General features: G+C 39.4%; 1 pseudogene; it reads left to right on the top strand.

Moving 5' to 3' along the window:
- The first annotated feature begins 398 nt into the window (after window positions 1–398).
- Window positions 399–25258, top strand: part of LOC143642383 (heat shock factor protein 2 pseudogene) — a 30770-nt pseudogene continuing 5910 nt past the window's right edge.

The raw sequence follows: 25258 nt of genomic DNA on the forward strand, positions 1-25258 counted from the left end.
AGGGTGTTCCCAACTTCACAATGGTCATTTAGGGTTCATCCTGGGGGCCCAGAGAGAAGGGGCTGGAATTGTGGGATCCTGGGATAAGGATCCTCTAGGGTGAGGAAGGGCCCCAGAAGCAGGAGAAGGAATCACTTGGGAACATGTCTCTGAATACCAGTCCTACTTTCCAGGCTTTCTGGTTGAAGACTTACCCAGGTCACAGAGCAGATGAGGAGCAGAGCAAGATCAGCACACCCTTCTTATCATCCTACATTCTATTGAGGTCTATGTCCTGGGTGGACCCTGGGGAATCATTCCACCATACTTGGGACACTCAGTGCTGGGACAGCAATGATCATCTCCCTGATAGCCCTTCACACTTGGGGCTGTTATGAAGAGGACCTGCCAGGCTCCCCATGCCCTCCCTTCCATCCTCCTGGGAACAGGTGTCTGATCCTTACGAGAAGCCTGCAGGGCAGTTCACGCAGTCCCTTGCTGTGGAGTTCTGGCCTGTAGAGCAAGTGAGGAGGCATAGGAGGAGGCAGTTGATCCCACTACAGGGGAAGAAGGTGGCCAGCCCTGGGGAGAACAGAGTTGGTATAAATACCCTGCTCCCTATTCTTCTGCAGAGAGTCCCTCTGAGCTGGCATCTGGACTGGAGTTGTGACTTCAGTGTAGAACTTCAATTTCTGACAAATCGAAGTCATAAGAGCCTTTGGTAAGCATGTAGGGTACAGTAGCCATACTGAGTATGGCTGTGTGGGTGACAGCACCATAAAGTACAGGAAAGGAAAAGCAGAGAGATCATGTAACAAGGGCCAGTATCGGAGGAGAACCCTAGGACCCTGGAAACCTGACACAGTGAAGAAGCCACAATGGCCTTGTTGCCATCCTGTGCTAGAATTTCCAGGAGCTCAATGCCCTGCAGTCAACAGCATGGAAGAACAAAGCTGACATCTTACCTCATGGCTTGTCAGTCCTCTCATTTTACATGTAGGGATGCTCAGGGTAGAGGGGTCAAGTAACTGATAAGCCAACATGGGCCCCAGTGGGAGAGCTGGTATGGTGGGCTGGGATACTGTCTGGACTCCCCAGAGTTTAGATGGCCTGAGATTGGCTTCTCCTCCTTCTTCAGCCCCCCAAACCACATCTGTTCTACTAAGGCAGCTCACAGCCTCCTCTGAAGTCAGAGACTGACCAAGGAATGTCAGCTGAGCTTTACTTCAAAACTACCAGAAATTCCTCACAGAGCCCTGGATGCTTTGGACCTCAGCAGGCAGGCTACAATCACTGGGGGCAGAGAGACCCGACTTAAATCAGCTCTTCCAGCACTTTCAGTGTGACTTGGGGCAGGTTAGCAGTTTCTCTCAGGTTGTTTTGTCATGTGTAAAATGGATCAATATATCTACCTCTGAGAATTGTGGGAAATAAATGAACAAGGGTACACAAACGTACACACACACACACACACACACACACACACACACACATCCTCCCACACCCATCCACATTGGTTTGATAAAATAAGCTACAGATAACCCTTTAATATGAAGCATAGTGTGGTTTCTTGCTATCCAGTGCAAACATAGAATTTTAGGGAAACTTTAGTCTCCATCAGGGCAGGGAAAAAACCCTTCAAGGCTGCATGCCCCCAGGGAAAGTACAGAGTAGAAGGAGAAGGGACCAGAGAGGGAATGAGTGGTCCTTGAGGACTCGAAAAGGAAGCATGCTGTATGCAGGCAGCTCTGCACTTGGGTCAGGGGAGAGAGTAATGCCTTCAGACCCAGTGCAGATTAGACAAATTCATATATCACCAGCAGTGCCCACTCCTGCTGCTTCCGCAGGGAATTTCCCCAGCAGCACTGAAGGCCATAGCTGCTTCTTACCTAGTCCTGAGTCTTGTTGCTGACCTACCCATGGCCTCAAGACTTACCTCTCTGATCCATGAGTGCTCATCTGAAAGCATCAGTCTGAAGAATGCACGAAGCTGACCAGAGGCTGATAGAAGCAGGTGGAGGTTTGTGTCCTACATACAGTGTGTGCTCAGGCATGGAGGCTTGGATTTTACCTTCCTGGTTTTTAACTCACCTGCATTGATGGCAGCCAGCAGAGGGGCCAGGGCCATCAAGAGTTTAGGCTGTGGCATTCTACAGCAGTAGAAAAGGCTGGGCCAGAGAATGCACAGGAACCTTGGTTTGTTTAGACAGGAGCCTATGATTCAAGTTGGGTAACCTGACCCAGGATGTTCCCCAGGGCACCCAGGAAATGTGACCTCTCTGAGAGCATCAGAGCAAGAGGGGTGGCGACCTGCTCTGTGTCTAGTTTTCCTACCTCGGTCCTTCTATGACAACATGCTGGGGGTACAGCCTATCAGGTTGGCCAAGCTGGCTATGGGATCCTCTTTTCTGTCTCAGTTTCTATCTGTCAAGGAAATTGAAGAGAGAGTTCACCCAATAGCCTGCAGGAGATCTTAGGGAAGTCTCCAGCAGGGCCTGGGCTTTGTATAATTCCTCATTCACATTTCAGTACCTTAAGCATCAAATAAGCACCATGTTTTTCCTTCAAGATAAAGGGACCTTGTGGAGGCAGAGAGGTAAAAATCCAAACTTATGTTCCTAAGGGCTGAACTTAAAGGCTCCAGACCAGCCCCCAGACTACCCATATCACAAGCCAACCATCATTTGTATAACTCCCCTATGGGCTAGGCCTGGGGCTTCATCTTTCCTATATAGGGTTTAATGTGCTTTTTCCTGGAACCATGTTCAGCATTGTTACTTTGTGGGTGCAGTGAGGACTGTGTCTTTGAGAGGTGCCTTATGCCCATGTGGCTTAATACACTTTTCACAGTGAATCTGTGTATCAATCACAAATGCAGAAGCCTATTCATTTATCCATACATGACTCATTCAAGGCCAGTGGCTGGCAGTTGGGGCTAAGCTCATAGGGGAAAACTCTGGTACAAAGATCTAAAGGACTGTTGAGGAATTTTCCTCCTCAATAGTGATCCTGGTGGGTGTGCTGTTGATGAAAATGCTGATGTAAAAGTCATGAACTTCAGAGCAGGAAGGCTCAAAGGACATCAGTGCCATGCCCTGAGCTCCATCCTTCCTTACTTAGTTACACTTAGTCTACTTGTGGTCACCACATATTTTCTTTTGTTTTCATTTATTTTAGGACCACTTCAGTGTTTTCCTCAATGGTATCTTTCTACTGCTCAGTGCTCTCCTACACTGTCCTGCTTTATTCTAGACACGAATCCAGAGCCATCTGTGTTTATATATTGTTCATCTCTTTCTATAGCACTCTAAGCACATGGGAGAATGATCTGGTTGGTCTACCCTCCTCTGTAGCATCATTACCTGGCATAATACCTGACATGTAGTGGGAACCCATAATGTCCTTGTGAAAGAGTGAAGCAGTGAGAGTCTCTAGCCCTGCTTTTCTGGGAGCTGCATAAATTCATTTTTTTTAGGATCTTATAATCATCCAGTAATCAAAATTTCAAGTAATGAAATTTGGGTCAGAGTGAAGTAGCTCTTTTTGGCTTGAGGGAAATAGGGCTTAGGGGTTCCTATAATCCCATGATGCCCTGCAAGCAGCACCCAAGTTTCCTTGTATAGTACCCAAGGGCTCAAAGAGCACAACTTAACACCCATTGATCTGGTCCAACCTCCTCATGAGTAAATAAAGGCAGAGAGTTGAGATGAGGTGCCCAAGGCAGGACCGGAGGACAGCTTATTTACCTGACTACATTATCATAATACCAGATGAATACTGTCCATGCTGGTCTACCTGTTTGTCTGGGGCCACCTATGGACCAGCTGCCTAAATATATTTCTATCTCTGGGTTCTCAAACAGAGGTCAGATTTCAGCTGACTGCATTCTAACTTACCTCTTAATATCTACAAGTAATGAAATTTGGCTTTTACTCCACATATAAGGAGAAAGTTGGTGAGCTGTAGCAGATGCCTCAGGGATAGATGGATTTTCAATAAAGTCACTCTTCTATTGAATCAACTGCTCTTAAACCAGTGGGCTTGGGAGCAGAAATGATTTCTCCTTGAACTCTGGATGTGAAGATTTTGATTTCTGAGGGAGAAAATGAGGATTAGATAAGGATCTTGATTATTTTAAAACATAGGCTCATGGGGATGGTGGATGTTGATAGTGATAGTGATGACATGATAGTAATGATGCTGCTGTTGATTGTATTAGTCAGGATTCTCCAGATAAACCAAACCAATATTATGGATGGAGATATCTATCTATCTATCTATCTATCTAAATTATATATTAGATTGGCTTACAGGATTCAAAGCTGGTTAGTCCCACAATGACCATATGCAGTTTGAGTACTAGAGGAACCAGTAGCTGCTCTGTCCAAGAAACTAGACCTTCAGAAGAAGGACCAATGATGGAAGTGCCTGGACTGAAGGCCTAGAAACTCCTGAAGAGTCACTGGTCAGAATCTTCTTAGGAAGAGTGAAGGAGCTGGGTCTGATGTCCTCGGGCAATCATAGCAGTTGAAGTACACTCAAGAAGAATTGAGCTTGCATCTGCATCAGCTTCAATCTTCTTCCACTTTTTTATTCCATGCACACCCCTAAACTATTGGTCTGTACTGTCCCACATTTAGGGTAGGTCTACTACTCACTTTTCTGTTCTGCATGCCAATCATTCCTGAAACACCCTCATGGACACACACATTTATCTTAATCCGTAAAGTTGTCAATCCAGATTAACCATCACAGTAAAGATGTAATGTAAAGATGGTGAGAACAAGTTGATGCTAATTATGAGGTGATGAAGAAGAAGAAGAAGAAGAAGAAGGAGGAGGAGGAGGAGGAGGAGGAGGAGGAGGAGGAGGAGGAAGAAGAAAACAACTTCTCAGGCCTTGATTTCCAGACATTATACAAACATTATTTCATCTGCTCCATTGTATAAGCATTATGTTATCTTCCCCATCAATAATTCTATGAAGTATATGCTACAATTAATACCATTTTATGGATGGGGAAATTGGGGCTCTAACAGATTAAATAATTTACTTAAGTCCCTTTCATTGAGAGGCGAGATATGATTTAAATTTGTGTCATCTTAATTATAGTGACAGGATTCTCACCATGGGGAATATATCTGAATCATCTTGTTTTCGTGTTAAAACTCCAGATATGAAATCCTGTAAACTAAACATGGCAGCACTGTGCCCTGTTACCTTACCTATGCATCACAGACTATGTCCCTTCTCTACTGGTTCCAGCTTCATGCTCAGGAATATATATTACTCCAGGGAAGTTGTTGCTGGGTCACAGAGAGCCTGAAATCCCTCTTCCTACAGAAAAGACTTTGCTCAAACAAACAAACAAACAAAAAACAAAAAAGAATGTAGTTTTGTAAAATTTCTGAAGATAACTTAAATTGGAAATGAATATACCTATTCAAAACTTTCTTCCATTCCATGCCTACTAACTCTTAACAAGTGAAAGATAAACCTATTCACAAATTTATTTCTGAAGAGCCAGAATAAGGTCAGCAGAAATGGTAGAATTTCACAACTCAGCACTTCCTGATATTTTCTCAGGCCTGCCAAAGATGAAATCCATAGAGTGAACCATTGCCCTCATTATGGACAACTGAAAGACTCTTCATATGAGTGGTTCTCATATGAAGGCTGGAGAATAATAGAGACTTTGCAATGGATTACATAGGATAGGACTTTGTATTCTAAGTGCTAAAAATTACACAAAAAGAACAGATTTCTGGACTGGGATGCATTCAGAATCTGCTATTTTATACACACTTTAAGAATTTAAGACCATCATTAAATTCAACAAAGAAGTTACTCATGTCATGAGTAAAATTATAACATATGATTCTTCACCAATTTTTCTTTTGTCTCTTTAATGTAAAAACAAAAACAAAAACAAAACAAAAACACCATCAGCCCTATTGGAACAAAATGTATCAGTTGGAACTGTGGGATATCAAGAGAAAAAAGTTTGTGAAAAATTAGCAAAGGCCTATGTTAAGGGTCAATTGTCTATAAGGAATTTACAATTAACTGTATTGTGTGTTTTTTAATTATTTGTAGATTATATGGCATACATTATTTATATCAGTAAAATTTATAATAAAAGCATATTTACTTAAGTATAGAATTGTTTTGAGAACCAGAATATTACTGTGTGAATCTCACATAAATTTTAAGCAGGAATCATAATCCCTGATGAAAGTGACAAAGGATAAGCAAGAAGTTTCCATGTTCTCCCAAAACAAAGAAGAATTGTAGACATGCTCATGAGATACTGCAATCCAGATAAGATAGCAGGCAGTTCAGCTGGGAAGATGGGGTAGGGATAGGAGTAACTTCAGTAATGAAATTTATTATATTTCTTAAAAGGCAGAGACTCTTAGAAGGTTTATAAGATTAAATACACGTTCATCCAGTGTGAGAAGATTCAGCACTAAATCAGCCCCAAAACAATGTGAAAAGATAGATAATAACATTTGTTTTTTTGGATGATCATTTTTATGAAAATATGTAGAAGAAATTAAATGAAGTATAATGTTCAGAAGAATTTTTGAGTGATGAAAGAGAGGCTTCTAACAGAGATATCTCCATCCACAAAAAAGTAAAAAAGAAACAAGTATAAAAATGTATTTTAAAGAAAGTTCCAGTTGGAAAATATTGCATATGAGCAGAGAGAGACAAATGTTGAAAAATTCAGGCTGGAAAACTCCCAAAAGGTTCAGACATATTAGAGGGAGGAAATGTGTTAGAAAGAGAAAGACCCTCTAAACCAGCAGAAGAATGGCAGCAGAGAGAAAGCCCTTAATAAATTACAGTAAGAGGGTTTCCCCATAAGACCTTAGGAGAGGGAGATTGGAAGAGCAGCACAGGCAATATAGAAAAGATTGGCATCTCAATTCTTTAAAACCCAAACTTGTTGTGCAACTTGGTACCTGGTGACATCAAGTCCTCTGGTTGCTTGAGCACCAAGGGTAGCCGAGATAGCAGGGATGGAGAGGATTTTTGCTGAGACTCATGGACATTGTACAGTCTCTTAACCTGTCCTGGAACTCCTAGAGTCCATGGACCCAAACTTAGGTAAATGTCAGGGCAAGTACCTCCTGGAAAATGTCTATGGGAACTGGATGCCACACCCAAAGCATGAAAGCCAGCAGTGGGCACCACCATAGGGGCACAGGGCAACCCCATTAACATAACAGCCCCAGAGGGGATGAGATCAGACCATGGAAAAAGAGACCAAGTCCCAAAGGGCATGTCACCCTTTGGCTGTTGAAATAGAACTGAAATTTTCTCAGAGTTCATGCAAAGGACAGGAAAAATGATGGTATAAGTATGTTGGGAAAAAGAGAGAGACTCATCCAGATGGGGTGAGGGGAGTGGGAGTACTCAAAGAAGAGACTTGTTATCAAGTTCCTTGTTATCAACAGGTGTGGATCTCCTACAGAAAATGTTAGGGATTTCCAAGCACAAAAGACAGCAGGAGAAGTGTGGGGAAGCTGGAAGGAAGGACAGAAGAAGACAAGGAGGGTGAAGGGGAGGGAAGGTGAAAGGAAGAACAGAAAACAGAGAATGAAAAAACCCAAAGGAGACAGCAGAGAAGGGAAGCATAAAAGAAGGAGAGAAAGAGAAAAGAGAGAAAACCACTGGGAGGAGGAAGTAGGTTAAGAAAGCTCCTCCAAGGGAGAGGGTAGTCTGGGCCACATAGGTACATAGCCAAGCATGTAGCTCATGGATATGAGGTGATGGGGCAAGGAGTGAACTGTGAGAGCACAGGGAGGTGGAAATGTCACTCCAGAATTCTTTTGGTCTGTGCAGAAAACCAGAGTGATTGGTACCTATAGGGCTTTTGTCCCAACCAATGGTCTCCTGGGCGCTCCCAATAGGTGAAGCAGCCACAATCAGGTGGGAATCTCCTTGAGGTTGATTGCCACAGAAAGAGGAGGAGTTCAAGGAGAGGCCATTGCAGTTGGTGGGTGCACTGGCGAGCAAACAGTGTGTGTTTTGTGTTTCTTGTGGTGGAAAAGAAGGAAATGCTTCTAAATGCAAACTAAAGTAATTTCTATGCAACCAAAGGCTACTGGCTTTACCCCTAGGTCTCTTTTCTTCCCACGAAGCTGGGGGTGGCAGGCTAGAGGTGCAGGAAGGTATCAGAGCCCTGGAAGTTGGGAAGTGTCCTTGTAGGATGGAGCTGTGAACCTGTGGGGCATATGTTTGATGCCTGACTGAGAAAGAGGAGATCAGTACCCTGGCTAGCGTTGCTGGACTATACAGCCAAAATAGTGAGGGGTAAGGGAGCAGATCCACTGGAACTTCGGGAACCATAGAACCATCTCTCTCATGCCCAGCATCCTTCTCCCGGGCCTCTGTTTCGAATCCAGAGGGTTTTTATCAAGGAACCCGTATTTGCAGAGCCAATGAGCAGAGGTTGGTGTCTTCTATGTGTGTTCCTTAGAGGGCAAGAGGTCCCACAGAAAGGTCCCAGAGAAGGTTGCATACATTGGTTTTGGGATTGTTGCAGCTGCCTTTCTCCATGGCCTTGCTCCTTAGGATGGATGGGGTTATGGTTTGGATGTGGATGTCCCAAAAGCTCACCTGCGAGGCAATGCAAGAAATTCAGAAGAGAAATGATTTGATTGTGAAAGTCTTAACCTAATCAGTGAATTAGTACCCTGATAGGGATTAACTGAGTGATAACTAGTGGTAGAGTGTCACTGGAGAAGGTGTGGCATTGGGCATGTGGCTTTCAGGTACATATTTGTATCTGGCAAGTGTAGACCTCTGTCTGCTTCCTGATCACCATGTGACCTGCTTTCTTTGCATACTCTTCTGCCATGAAGTTTTGCTTCACCTGAAGCCCAGTGGAATGGAGCCAGTCTTCTATGGACTAAGACCTGTGAAACTGTGAGCTCCAAATAAAACTTTCCTCCTATACAATTGTGCCCGCCAGGTCATTTTAGTCACAGCAGTGAAAAAGCTGACTAAAACAGATGCTTTCGTCCATTCCTGGCCTGTGCATCCATCTGAAGGGGCACACAAGACAAGGAGAGGCCTGAAGGGTGTTAGTAGAGGGTGTGGTGCAGGTACCTGCAGCACATGCTACTCCTGAGGCCCAGGTGAGTTTTGTAATAGGTTGAGGAGAGCCTGGGATTGTCTTCTCTGAGGGGTAGTTAGGGTGTTGATGGGTGCTCCTTGTGTTCATTCTGATCTAGAAGGGCTCCTAAATGTTCCTGAAAGTCTGGGCTTGAGAGGAGCTGATTCAAGAAGCCTGAGATTTTAGCAGGGATTGGAGGTGTTACCTGAAGTTGTACAGATGGCTGGAGCAGCAAAGTCAGCATCACAAGCATCAGAAAGCCCAGGGTTTTCTGGGTGTCCAGGGGTCCTGAAGGACCACTTTAGTGGATGCAGATGTTTCATTCCTTCCTTGGGGCACCCAGCCCCAGGCCCCATGAGCCTCAGTTCCAGAGCCTGGCCAGCATGTCCTCCTGGCCTTTTGGCCAGCAGGGAGTCTGTTGATGGTGCAGCTCCTTTGTTGGACTGGGACCTGGGGAGAGTAGCCTGGAAGGTAGCAGATGGAGGCCAGGAATGTGTCCTGCTGGCTCAGGCCCAGAGGGCTGGATATCCAGTCCCATAGTTGCCTGGTCCATGTAGCCCCAAGCGAGATCCTGGAGTCCAGAGGGCACCAGGGGTTGGTGAGGAGTCAGATCAATGGTGGCCAAGAAGCTGAGAGTAGGTCCAGGGGAACAGTGAAGGTGGCTGCTAGCTTCCATGCAGGAACTACCAGCGCCCCCAGTTCCCCAGGGCCACAGGTGGGCTTCCCCTTTCCCCCTGTGGGGTATACCTCATGGTTCCAGCTATGCTGGGGCCTGGGTGCTGAGCCCTGTGTTTCTGGAACCATACCAAGACTCAGCACTCTAGGAGGCCCATCTCTTCTGCTAGCTTCTCCCTGACCTCAATCCCAGGAAATTGGGTGCCTTCAAAGGCTTGCAACATGGTCCTGGTTTGAGTGTCTGAGACAGCTGTGTGCTTCCTTCTTTTCTTTCTTGGGGTGCCTAATTGGGGGCTTGTGCCAGCTGGAGGCCTTGCATGGCCCTGATCTTGTCCCAAGTCCTTGGCAGAACTCCCTTCACTCTGCCTTACCTATCGAGTCCTCTGGTTCTGAAACCACACCTGGATCCTGGACTTGGAAACGCCCAATTCCTTGGCTAGGTTTCTCTGGTCATAATCCCAGAGTAGGGGTTCTGTGCATAGAAAAGCATCCTTCTGACTGGGCTACAGTCAGGTGATCCTATTGCATGGGGTGTGAAGAAAGGAAAAGGAGACAGAAACAAGGTGCAGAGGCAAAGTGGCAGGATTGCAGGATGGCAGAATGACAGAAAAGTTAGAGTGGACTGTTGTCCAACCTGCCAACTTTATTTATATCAATAGGTTAATTAGGTCACTGGCATCAGTAGTACATTATTGTGTCATTAGGCAGGTTACAGAGTTAGCAACATTATGCAGCTTATTCCTCAGTTATATATTCAGTTATATACATTCCTCAGTTACAATATGCCATGTTAGGAGTTTTGTGAACTCTCAAGAAAGTCCATTGTTTAAAGTTATTGTTTTGTTGGTAGGTTCAGGTGCAGCAGAGCTTGGTAAAATATTGTGGTTGTCTAATAAGAGTTTCTTTATTCCAGGAGCTGTGTGCCTGAGATTAAGGTCTAGGCTGATAAGATGTAGCATACAGCCTCCTCATGCAGGGCATTGCTACAGCAGCTAGGCATCCTGTGTCTTTACCTAGAAGTTTTTCTAGCAGGTAGGCATTCTGTACCTTTGCACAAAAACTTTCCCAACAGCTAAGCATGCCACAGTCATGAAGTCATCAGAGACCTCCATCCCAAACAGAACTCTTACATGGGGCTTCCCTTGGGAGGGAACCTCTGCAAGTGTTTCTCTCATCCATGGTGGGGAACCAAAGCTGGAGTTCACACAGAGTGCTGAGAAGCAGACCTGATTGCAGAGACTGCACTGTGGGTCAGCAGGATGAGAGCCCAGTTGGCCCTTAAATACCTTCTGTAAGTAGCGCTTTATTAATTATTCATACCTGCCCAGGTACTGGCAAGCCCTGGATGCATCCATTCAGCAGACCCAGGTTTCCCCAGTGGGGAGTTAGATGGGCAGGGCAGCAACAGTGACCTGGGTGATTTTGGCTTCTCTGCCCATCCAATCCCATACTTGTCCAGGGCCAGGGTCCCTTGTAACTTCAAGTCCTCTGCTTGCTCCAGCCACAATGTTAGTCCTGAGAATGCAGAGGTACTGAGACTCTTGGATGTGGCCCAGCCTCCTCACCTGCCCTGGAACTCCTGGAATCCATCCAGCCCATCTTGGGTGGACTTCAGCACGAGGCCTTCCTAGGAAGGCCGACCTGGGGACAAGATGCCCAGCCTGAAGCATGAAGGTGAGCGGCTGGTACAACCTTTGCAGCAGAGAGAGAGAGCGAAATGGAAGGGGCTGGAAAGAAGGGCAGAAGAAGGAAGGGGGAAAGAAGGGGAGAGAAGGGGAGAGAAGGTGAAAAGTAAAAAGTGATGAGAGAATGACAAAAGTCAAAGGAGGTGGCAGAGAAGGGAAGCCCACAGGAAAGAGGGATAGAGAAAAGAGAGATAACCACTGGGAGGAAGAAGTAGGCTCAGAAAGTTTCTGGAAGGTTGGAGGGGTGACTGCACCACATAGCAGTATAGCCAAGCAAGTAGTTCATAGATATGAGTCAGAAGTATTGTAAATTCAAGGCCAACCTCATCAACTTAGGGAGATCCTGTTTCAAAATAAAAAATAAAAAGGGATTGGGATGTGGCTCAGTATCCCTAGGTTCAATCCCAGTTACCAAAAAACTTTTTCTTAGAAACTTTTAAAAAACTCTCCAATCTCTGTTTTTATATCAATAGGTTGATAGTTATTTTTATGGATATGAACTTCTTATTCTCCAGTTTCTGTTATATATAGTAAGGAGTAGGTGATAATGATGTCAGCTGAGAATAGCCATTATCTACCTTCAAGACAAACTTTAAATTTACCTTGTAAAGTGTGGACTTGTCCTGAGATAATTGTGTTGTTTCCTATAAGCTGAAAAACAATTCTAAGACACTTTGAAACACCTTCTTGGACTAGGTTGTGTGGTTCTTGATAATCCCCTGGGTTACAGATTTTGGCTTAAGTCCTATTTTAGAAACAAGTGAATTTAGAAAGATTAATTTAGAAGTTTGATAAGCAGAACTGTTTGTTCCAAAACTATCTGGAAAGGTTATAACTTCTCTTTGAATTATCCAGAAATTATACATCAATTTTCTTCAAGAAAGAAAGGGTCAGAACATGGAATTTTAAAATTATCTCTCAGACTATGTAAATGAACTTCTCGATTATCATTAAATAATCTTCAGCAAAAACAACCACCTTGATTTAAAGTCTTAGTATCTTTATTCCATATTCTCAAAGGAGAACTGGATTTTAAATTTAGACTAGAACCAAAGGATAATTTTGCACACCCCACTACTAACAGTACATTGTTGGTTTAATCTTCAAAAACAAAAACATCAGTACCTCCATGACTTACTTACCTATACATATATAAATAGCAAACAAATGCCTAAATAAATCAACACTTTAGTTTTGGCAGTTCTGAAACACAATAAACCTTTATTAATTTGGAATTTGTAAGACTTTGACTAAGGAAAAACTAAGACTAATCCATCTTTCTGAGGAGAGTCATACATGTATACATACATGTATACATTGAATACTATTTACTCAATATTCAGCCCTGTGAATGGAGTAATTTTATATGTATATTGATTGCTAATGTAGTCTTTCTAAATTTTTAGGTTTAGAATACAATTTGTTGCTTTCCAAAAACCAATTTATTAAATGTTTGAAAAAAATAAGGCATTATCTGTGTTTTCTTCCTTCTTTCTCTGGTGACTTCCCACAACAAATATTAAAGACAGAAGCATATCAATAGTTGGGTCACATCCTCCTTACTCTAATTATATTTTTGTTATTCTAGAAATGCTGTACTCATCGAAAACTATCTATTCTTATATTATAGACTGCCTATATTTTTTCTCATTTTAAACTTAGCTCTATAATAATGAAAAATGAAACAAGGATCTAGAATGGTTTCTAATATCTAAATTTCATTACTTGAATTATAAAATTGATGTCATAAGATCTTTTGTGATCACACATATTTATATTGCAGAAGCCAACAAATATTTCCCACTATGTAAAAGCAAATATTTTGCCATGTGGGCTTCATGTTTCTAGCAGCCTTACATAATATCTGTCCCTGAAATGATGAATTTCACCATACTTCTGTTCTTTGGATAAACTCCATATCACTCATAACTGAAGGTATGTTTCTCACACATCATGCAGGTAACATTTCTTGAACACATGTAGATACAGTGCCTGTATAGTAGTCATTGAGAAACAGAAATATTTTTTATCCCATTCTCTTTTGAAATGATATTTCCAGAAAAGAATTGAGACTGGATTTGTCTATACAGAATTATTTTTGTGTTCCAACAGCCACAGGTCTTTATTCCTAATTAGGATGAAGATGATACAAAATACTTCTCACATTTAACTTTGTGATAAGTAATATATGATCCCAGCTACTTAAATGATAACATAAAATCTATGATTTATATGTAACTGCTGAATCCTATTACTGTCATTCTGTCCCTTTAATCCCTTTACCCTTTTTTTTTAAGCTTGGAATTTTCCTCCTTATATGAAAGATATTGTGTTTTAATATTTATATATATATGTTTAATTTTATTAAAAATATTGACTGATTATATGGTATTTTACAGATTGTCTATCTGTCATGAAGACAGATAGACAATGTTTGGAATTTCTCAACTGAAGATGAGTTATCATATGAAAAAAATAATGTTTGATATGATGTGGCCTGTGGCCCTAATAGGACAACAGGGAAATGAAAGGTGACACACTGGATAAGTTAGTAGCTAATTGAGAGAGTCCCTTTTGATGGGAATACACAAAATGTCAGGTTACAATTTTGGGGGTAACACAATGGAAACAAAACTTTGGTTGCTTTCAAAACATGCAAAAACAATACAGTAATTTATGAGATCCAATTTATAAATATTGCAAAAGACTATAATTTACATTAAATGGTGCATTCCTGCCACCATCAATGCACTTGAGGGTAAATGCTCATGAAAGGAATTTTATAATGCCAACCTTTGTAGGGGTTCTGTGTTTGGGACTGGGGTCCCTGATGACTTCATGGCTGTGGCATGCTTGGTGCCTGGAGTTTCTGTGCAAAGGCATAGGATGCCCAGTTGCTATGGTAATGCCCTCCATGCTAGAATCTTTTCAGCTTTGACCTTAATCTTAGGCACGTAACTCCTGGAGCTGCCCACCTAACAGTAACTTCAGACAATGGACCTTCTTGAGAACTGCACAAAGCTCCTAATTTTGCATATTGTAACTATTAAGTGTAATTGTAGAATAAGCAAACTTACTGATACTCTAAACAATTGTGTGGTACTAATGACCTAATGTAAACTATTGTTATAAATAAATGTAGCCACATGGACAAAGAGTCACTCTGCTACTTTCCCTGCCTCTGCACCTTGTCTCTCTGTCTACTCTTTATTATTATTCTTTACAAGCCTTAAACACATTTTTGTAGTTTCATTATATATTTTTACCAAAGGTCTTCTTATCCTTCATTAAAAATTGTAATTTTTACCATAATTAGTAAAATTGCTCAGTGTTCTTTATTAAATAAGACATTTTTTAAAAACCAAAGATTATAATATACTCTGATTATTTTCCAGAATAAATTAATGCTATAATTTGCCTTTCACTAAAGAAGCAATTAAAAGTGTCTCAAGTAAGTCAAACAAACCTTCCTCTGTAGTGCCCAAGCTGTTCACCAGCTCTTTTTGATACCTTTATCTCTACTCATTTTGAATTTTATTTTGAGTAATTTTCAACTGTTCCACACTATAGAGAAAGTCAGAAAGGAATCTGTCTACTCATGACCATACCTCTTCTGATGTTAAGTAAGTGTTGTATTTGTCTCCATTTGATTTTCAATGGGGTCATATACCAAGATGGCCACAATCACAGTATCCCATACTCTTTTATTTCTTAGAAGATGGTATTTTGTTTTATGCAGGAGGATGAAGTATATTTAATATCATCTCTCTAATTATTTTAGCATGTCATAGCTGCTATTATAAATATAAAACCAGCTGTCTTACAAATTACGAACATTTATTAGCATTCTGGAGGCTAAAAAGTTCAAATTCAAGATGCTGAGAGGTTAGTTCTGGTAAGGGTGAACTTTTTGTTTCATAAGTGACACAGTCCAGCCATGTCTTTACATGGTAGAAGGCATAATAATCATGCATTTACATCTATCAAAAGAACACTAATCTCATCTCTGAGGACAGTGCTCATTGCTCACCAGCTCCAAAAGTCTCCAACTCCCAATACCATCCTACTTGGTGATCAGGTTTCAACATATGAATTTGGGAATTTGGGGACACACAAATAAGGACCACAACATTCACCATTCTCTGTGTTTATTTCAATGACACTAAATATTCATCAATATGAACCTGAGTAAATGTATGTAGATAAATGCAGTTGCATTATCTTATTAACTTTTATTTTGGCCACTCATAACCTTTCTTTTCTTTTTTGTTCATTACCCAGCTTTGTGCATTTTTCCCACCATAATTTTATTGGGGTAAAATTGAAGTACAATAAAATGCATATATATGAAGTAGGAAATTTGATCAGTTTTGACATGTACATATTCCGTAAAATCAATATAAAAAGCATTTCCATTACTTTTTTAAAAATTGAAATAATTCAGACTGTGTTTCCTTCATGATTTATTATACAGAAATCAATAACCTTAATATATATAGAACCCCACCCCCCACATGTCAACTATTTCAAAATTAAATAGAACACTTATAAATATCTCAGAGGTCAAGGAAGAAAGCACAAGAAAAGTAAATAAAAGTGCTTTAAATTAAGTGATAATAAAAGCTTAAAATATTAGGATTTCTGTGATGAAACAGGATTCAGACAAACATTTATAACTTAAAGTACTTGTATCAAAAAGTAGCTAGAATAACAATCAAGTTATTTTCATATTATGTAATAGGAAGGAAAAAATAAGAGTAGAAGCAGAAATGTATGAAATAGAGAAGAAATAATACATTTAAAATTTTATAAAAAAGGTCTAATCAAGGAAAAAAGCAAGCACACAAAAATTAATATCAGTGGAAAGGGAGCTATGAAAACAACCCTACTGATGCTAAAAATATACTAATGTAACATCACAATTGTATGCCAACATATGAGATAACTTACATAACATGATTTATATAAGAGAAGGATCTGTGAGTTGCTGGGAAGAAAATGTATTCAGTCATTAATGGGTGGAATATTCTATAAATGTCTGTTAAGTCTAAATTATAAATTATAATTTTTAATTCTATATCTTTTTTATTTAGTTTTGTTTGGGGGATCTATCTAGTTCTGACAGAGGCATGTTGAAGATACCCAATATTATTGTGTTGTGGTCTATTTGATTCTTGAAATTGAGAAGGGTTTGTTTGATGTACATAGATGCTCCATTGTTTAGAGCATAAATATTTATTATTGTTATGCCTTGTTGGTGTATGATTCCCCTAAACAGTATGAAATGAATTTTTTGTCCCTTCTAATTAGCTTAAAGTGCACTTTATCAGATATGAGGATAAAAAGTCCTGCTTGCTTATGTGATTCGTCTGTGAGTGATATGTTTTTTTCCACCCTTCTACCTTCAGTCTATGGATGTGTTTGCCCATGATGTGAGTCTTTTGGAGACAGCATATTTTTGGGTCTTGTTTTTTAATCCAATATGTCAGTCTATGCCTTTTGATGGATGAGTTTAGACCATTAATTCTCAAGGTTATTATTGAGATATGATGTGTATTCCCGGTCATTTTGGTTTATTTTTAGTTTTTAATTTGAATTAGTTTCTCATTTGATTGATTATTCCTTTAGTGTACTTGCTCCCTTTGCTGCTTTTCACTATTTTTTTCACTTTAGCTTCTAATAATTTGTTGAGAATGTTCTGTAATTCAGTATTTCTAGTTGCAAATTCTTTTATTTTTTATTTATCATGGAAGGCTTTTATTTCATCTTCAAATATGAAGCTCAATTTTGCAGGATACTGGATTCTTGGTTGGTATCCATTTTCTTTCAGAGCTTGATATATATGTTATTCCAGAGTGTGAATTGAGAAATCAACTGAGATCTGTAATTTTTTCCCCTATATCTGATATTTTTCTCTTATGGCCTTCAAAATTCTATCCTTATTCTGAATGTTTGGCATTTTCATTATAATGTGCCTTGGTGTGGGTCTGTTGTAGTTTTGTACATTTGGGATTCTTTATGCCTCTTGTATTTGATTTTCCATTTCATTCTTTAGGTTTTAGAATTTTCCTGATATTATTTCATAGAAAAGATTGTGCATTCCTTTGGTTTATATCTCCATGCTTTCATCTGTCCCAATAAATCTTAAATTTGATCTTTTCATGTTATCCCATAGTTCTTAGAAGTTCTGTTCATGGTTTCTTAACATCTCTCCGTGGTCAACTCTATTTTCAAGATTATATATTTTGTCTTCATTGCCTAAGGTTCTGTCTTCCAAGTGGTCTAGTCTGTTGGTGATACTTTCTATTGAATATTTAATTTTGTTTATTTTTTCTTCATTTTGAGGATTTCTGCTTATTTTTTTCAGAATCTCTTCCTCATTATTGAAGTGATCTTTCACTTCCTGTGTTTTCTCTCTGATTTCATTTCTTATACCTTTAATTACTTTGCAGACAGTTTAACTATGTACATTCTAAACTCTTTCTTTGGTATTTCTTCCACTGTGGTGTCAATGAATTCTATTATTGGAGTATCTTGGTTTGTTTGGGGAAATTTATTCCATTTTTTCATGTTTTTTGTGTGTCTATCCATCTAACAGTATAGATATGAGGCAGTGGAGTCTTTATCTTGTGATCTTATAGTGTCCCTGAAGGTTTCTAGGGACCCCACTATTTAGGGGGAGACAAATAATAACAACCAATGCAAATAATATTCAGCAAGCCAAATAATTTTTATTATCACACCTACAATGTTAATTATCATAATAAACAGAAATGATATGTTATTGTCTACATAAAAATAGCAATTTTACAAAAAGAGTTTATAATTTCAAATGGTGGGCAGGGTGAGAACAGAAGTGATATAGGATGTGATGATTATGAGGGAGGAGGAGAGAAGGAGGAGTAAAAAATTAAAGGAAGAGTGAAAGGGAGAACAAGAGAGTTTGGCTGTTAGCAGAATAAAACAATCAAGGAAAACAGGATAAAAAATATATATGAGGGCTGGGGATGTGACTCAAGCAGTAGCGTGCTCGCCTGGCATGCATGTGGCCCGGGTTCGATCCTCAGCACCACATACAAACAAAGATGTTGTGTCCACCGAAAACTAAAAAAATAAATAAATATTAAAAAATTCTCTCTCTCTCCCTCTCTCTCTCTCTCTCTCTCACACACACACACACACACACACACTCTCTTTAAAAAATATATATATGAAATAAAAATTTTTAAAATCTTGAGATTTTAAATCATTGCATCTCAGTACTTGATGGTTCATGCTGGAAGAATGTACCTCAGCAATCTCCTTTGGGTTTCACTCATGTGGTGTGGGACACAGTTCTCAGTCTCCTACACCAACTTCAGACCCACATTTTCTGGCCTCAGGTTTAGTCTCCAAACAATCTCTCCCACCCCTGCCCTTCAAGCAGTGTCAGATTGGAAGAGGATATGGGGTAGAACCCACTGGGTTTCCATATTCAGTTGTTCCCTGTGTAAGCCTCCCTCCAAGTTTGATTTTTTTCCTGGTCATTAAAGCACACTATGTTGTGCAATGCGTGTTTACTGTGTCTATATTTTGGGCACACTCAGTTGTTTTTTCCAGGAACTGGCCCCCTCTGCTGCCAGTCCCCATATGACTGCTGAAAATTTTTTTCTTTCCTTTTTCTCCACCTGCTTCATTGGAGACATGGCAACTTCTTTTTCCTCACATGGATACTCTGCAGTTTATCTTTCAGGTTTCCCAGGCAATGTCCTTGATCTCTAAATGCTCTGTACCCAGACATGCCTTGGGCCTCTCCAAAATGCTTTTTCCTTTAATTCTCTTATCTCTTTACTATGCTCTCAGAGGAACCACTGTGGCAGTGGCTGTGTGGCTGAGAATTTCTCTTCTTCCTTCTCCTCCTCCTCCTCCTCCTCTTCCTCCTTCTTTTTCACTATATTCAATATCCTGAGCTCCTGATCTGCTTTGAATGTCCAGTTTTGAATTCCTGTGAACTCCTCTACTTTTTTGTTGTTGCTTTTCACTCACCTTGCTAAGAAGCTCCCTGTCTGCTTTCTTGGTTTCATTTCATAGAAAGCCAGAAAAGCAACATTCTTTATTCTGCCATCTTGAAAAAGCCTCCTTATTAAATTTTTACTTGTTTCTTCTTCACAACCAACATTTCTAAAATCTGAAAGTTGTTCTTTTTTATGTTCTATTGTTTTTTCCAATTTAAAATCTTTCTATATTCTTTTTATATTTGTTCAAAAATTGAATCATACTATATCTAAATCATAAAATTTAATAATTATTAAACATATCAGAAAAATGAATCTGAGGGGCTGGGATTGTGGCTTAGTGGTAGAGCACTTGCTTAGCATGTGTGAGGCACTGGGTTTGATCCTTAGCACCACATATGAAGAAATTTTAATAAAAGCCCATCAACAATTTAAAAAAAAGGAATCTGAGATTAGTTTTGTTGGACTTCAAATGTTTCATGGACACTAGTTTATTAATACTTAAAATCTGGGGCTAGGGATGTGGCTCAAGCGGTAGCGCGCCCACCTGTCATGTGCAAGGTGCTTGGTTCAATCCTCAGCACCACATAAAAGTAAAATAAAGATCTTGTGTCCACCGAAAACTAAAAAATAAATATTAAAAAATTTTCTCTCTCTCTCTTAAAAATATACTTAAAATCTCCCCAGTAGTTTAGAATACAGATTTAAAATACTGAAATAGGTATAGTGTTAAGTTTCATTCTAACTATAAATTAAATCCTGACATTAGAAATTTAAAAATTAACATGTTATGCTTTACTCTGTCCACTCTCATGGTATTTCTACTTTTAAAATTCTTGAAAATTTACATTCTTTTTTCTAATTATAATTTCTATACTTCTTTGTCTGTTTTTATGTACACATAAAGTCAGTACTTATAACAAAATTTTACCATATTCATATAAGAGACTATTAAAATCAATTCTGAATTTTATGGTCAAGCTAATGTTTCTGAGCTCCATGTTCTCTGGTACTGCCATTCTCACCGTTGGTGAGATTGAATAATTCTGTATCACTAGACACAGAAAATTTTCTTTTGTTAAATACATATCACCTCTCTCTAATTTTGGTATCAGATGTGAAATTTGAAAGTTCATATTAGTGACAGAAATTTTAATATATAAAACACATCAACTTAGATGTTGAGCTTTAGCAATTTTTTAGTACTGGACCCTAAAAAGACAGCCAATCAGTGAACATACTGCAAAAGAGGAGGATCATGAGGAGGGTCACTGGAAAGGGGAGACATCTCTGATGCTTCCAAGGAAGCCACATGTCAGTGAAACCTTGACCCATCCTAACACAGATGGCACTAGTGAAGCTAAAGTGCTGCTCGCAAGTTCCCCAAGAGTGAGCCCCCCAAGAGAACTCAGGTGATTGTTAACAATGGGTAGAAGCAAGGTCAATTTGACCAGCTTGATTTTAAACACCTAGCAAAAATAGTTAAAAGTCAAAACATAGCCATTACTGGGCATGTAAAAAAACAATAGTTATTTTGATGTAAGTTAAGATGTACACTTGCATTAGTCCTCCTAGAATAAATAAGACTGGAGGTGACAAGAGAGATTCTTAGGACATGACAAGAGATATTCTTATAAAGAAATGCCTGATACCTATCAAGAGAAACTGCCAGAGTCAGAGTTTTTAGTCAGTTTAAGGCCTACAGATCTTCCTAACTTTCTATACAGGTAGGCTTAATCAATGTAAGCTAATATAAAGAGATCATGCCAATAAAAAGATATTTTACAAAAATCAAATGACATTAAGTAACTTAACTAAATATTGTGTTGACATTTCTGATGACTTTGGAAATCTTAAAAATTTACATTCCCCCCTTTCCATGACAAGGCTAACAATTAAAACAACAGGCAGAAATAAAAGTAAGGTTAAAAAAAAAGAATTCAGGGCTGGGGATGTGGCTCAAGCGGTAGCGCGCTCGCCTGGCATGCGTGCGGCCTGGGTTCGATTCTCAGCACCACATACAAACAAGGATGTTGTGTCCGCCGATAACTAAAAAATAAATATTAAAATTCTCTCTCTCTCTCCCTCTCTCACTCTCTCTTTAAAAAAAAAAAAAAGAATTCAACAGGGCACTGAGTGTGACTTGAGTTTGAGGGTGGTGGGTCACCAAGTGGCTGACGGGTCAAATCTGTCAAAATAAAAGGAAAGTTTCTTCCTAGAGCAAAAATTTGAAAAAAAAAAACCATTAGAAACAAACCAAGGTAGAGATTAACACAAACAAACAAATAAGGGACAAATAACAAACAAGATAAGAAAAAATCAAGACAAACACTCTCTCTTTCCTCTACTGGATCCCAGTCTCCAGACTGCTGTCATGGTCTATTTATTGCAGTTCACTGGTTCTTAACCTGAGCCTTGTGAGGTTTCTGGTCACTTGATATACCTTAGGCATTACAATAAAGCACTTGATATTCTTTGAAAGATTTACAATCAAGCACTTGATACACCCCCAGAGGAGAGCCCCTGATACATCTTGAAAGATTTACAATCAGGTGCTCAGAATGACTAAGGAATTACAATCAAGTCAAATGGAAGGAACAAAGCTACCTTCCAACACATGTAGTTTTGTCTTCCTTCAAAGCTTCTGGATTTACAGGTATGAGCCACATAAGACTTTGGAATTACAGGCGTGAGCCACATCATAAATTCTTTCATGGGTGGGCTCATCATTGGTCACTGCAGATCCCAACCTTTGCAAAGCAGAAAGCTCCCACAACTAGAAAGGGAGGGTGGTGTCTTTCTCTCCTTCAGAGGATCTAAGATTCCCATGGAGTCAAAGCCCCATCATCTTGCTGGGACCTCCAAAATGCTATGGTGAGATTGCAATCAATCACCGAGTAGCTCTTAAAGCAAAAGACAGAACCATTTTTCTTCACCAGCCAATCATCTGGCAAGCCAAGGGGCAGGCTGCAAGTCTACACCCTTTTAGCCCCTCCAAGAGTTAGGGTACACATTTATAGTCCAAAATCACATTAATTATAAGTGGCTGTTACTATGATTCAAAACCTTAAACAAACATCATGAGATCTAAAACCATAAGCAGAAGGAGAAAATGGGTCAAAATGACCTTAGTTAAGTACAAGTTAAAGAGTAGTTACTGATGTTTAGACAATCATTCTCTGACAGGGTACATTGTCCAAAACAATGAGAACCAGAAAGAGAACAATTCCATTGTATAAGAATTGTCATTTTGTGTTCCTAAACATTCTATGCTAAGTGACTCTTGATGGGTACAGAGACAGGATGTTCCCATAGGAGAAACATTTCTTACATGACACAGAGTCTCAGGGGCCCATAACAAAACAAAAGAAAAAGAAAAAATATCTCAAAAAACTTTCACCTCCAAGTGTGTAAAAAAAAAGTCAATGGGTATGTGTTGGCAGCTTTTATGGGTGACCAGAAACTTCTATGATAACCAGAAACTGCCTTTGGAAAAGGGAGAAGAGAAAATTTTAAGTTAGTTGCAGAGGAGGATAGAAGATATGGAGAAAAAGAGCAAGAGAAACTACTGAAGAAGGGAAGAAGGGAGAAAGGGATATTTTGATATACAGTTCCTGAGGGCTCAAACAGAGAGAAAAGAGATTTAGATGATCCATGTCTCTTCTCTGACTTTGGGCTTAGACCACCTACACACCATATTTATGTCAAAGACATAGTGGTGGGTCTAGGCTAATTTTCTTTAACAATTACATTTTCTTTTTATTATAATTCTTCTACAGGAATTTAGAAAATAAATGATGGCATACAATTTCTAATATTCTTATTCCTTTTAATGAAGATGAAAGTGGATCCTAGACATGAAGGAACATTGGAAAAATATACTCTTTATATAGGTTATGTAGCGATGAATGTAAAATCATATAAAGATTATATATTTAGGAGCAGATACCAATTGTTTTGTTAGATGGAAAATGTGAGGTTCTTAGTAAAATGTAAAGAAAAAATGACACATACACAGGCACTCACAAACATTGTTTAACTGTGGTGGCTAATGTGAGGAGATAATATTTGGCTTTTTATGGGAAATGAAATAGTATTGGTCAATACTGAGTTTAACAGTAGACAAACCACTCCTCTGAGACTGAAGCATTGTTCAGTGATGCTGGTGGATAGATCAGGGCCAACAGCATCATTTCAAAAGGAAATTTTGCAAATTATGGAGGACAATCTTATACATTAAGTAAAAGTTTGAGTATTTAATCTGTAATTTCCAACAAACTCTGGGGCATTGGCATTTCCTGATGGTCCCATAGAAAGGCTTGGAGAGTGAGATTATCTTTATTCAACTTCAATAAAATCAATACATGTTCAAGATGTTATAGATCATAATCTGAGAAATGCAAAACACATACACCTATCCATATCCATGTGTTTACAAATGAAACACACACATCAAACAGAAAAATAGTGTAGGAAGAGACACATTTAAATCTATCATAATCATCTGATTATGTATCAGTTCAGATTATTTGCCTCTCAAAGACAAGACAAAACAAAACATTGCACTATGGTTTTATTAGAGCAGCCCAGGAAATAAAAATGATCAAGAGGAATCTTTCTTAAGTAAAAATTCAGAGTAGAAGCACAGGTGGATATTATAATTGTCCTCCATGTTATATAATTCATGATTCATGGACTGAGTTGGAAGATAAATTTTTCATAGGCTTTCTCTTGTTCAGTGAGGAGGTCCTTGGAATAGGATAGAGGAGAGTGTGGCTGCAGAGTTGCTAATCAAGACCTCCAGAGACCAAGCAGGAAGTAGGTCTAATTTTATTGTGCAGTTACCATGTATGTATAATCAGGCAGTAGCTAAGCAGATTACAAGAGCCACCAATACAATTGCTGGCCAACTGTCCCTGCAGTTACCAATCAAGAAGTTGGTAATGGAGCAAGCTCAGGGACTACAACACATGGCCTCACACCTGGGGCTGTGTTTACAGGGTAAGAGGTTTGCCATTCACATGCCTAGCATGGGGGAATGGTTTCCCACTCAGACAGCCTTAATGTATGCCATGTATGCAGTACTCCATGCACTTGTCTCCACAAACTTTGTCATCATAAATATAGCGCTTTCAGAGAAACTCTGGCTATAAAAACAAAAAGAAATTAGTAGTACAGATATTTGTTTGGCCATGCCTGGCAGTGGAACATGTCACATCTTCACATTTTCCTGTGTAGAAAACTGAATCTTTCATCAGAACTAAGTACTAGGGATTTTGATAAATACAACACAGTATGCCCAGATCAAAAGTAGAGAACTAGAATTCTCTGCTCCATTTACAAATGACACATTGTGCAAATACAGTAATCCATAACATGCATTATGGATGCAATAAATATTGCTCTACACTTAAAAATTTTAGTAGCAGGAACAAGTTCATTTTACATGCAGGTGAAAAGCATGCATATTCTGTGAAGATGCTTATGGATGGGGAAATACAAATGAACATCAAGCAAGAGCCAGGTATCTTCTATTAATTATCTCAGGCAACTTGAATTTATAGAAAGTTGTTCTGGAGAGTGGACATGAAGTGTACTGAAAGGAATAGAGTATTACAAAACAAACGTGAAAATATGGCAGCATGAGCCAGCAGAAAATATGCTAGATTGTTAGAAGAGTATCAGCTTCAAACAGAATCAATATGGTAGGATCTAAGAGAGCAGGATTTGGCACTTCCATAAGCAAACAAAATCCATGTATTTCATTGGCTAATATTTTCATAATTATCTCCTTGTAGA

The sequence above is a fragment of the Callospermophilus lateralis genome, chromosome 12 (assembly GCF_048772815.1).
Source record: "Callospermophilus lateralis isolate mCalLat2 chromosome 12, mCalLat2.hap1, whole genome shotgun sequence".
NCBI classification, from domain to species: Eukaryota; Metazoa; Chordata; class Mammalia; order Rodentia; family Sciuridae; genus Callospermophilus; species Callospermophilus lateralis.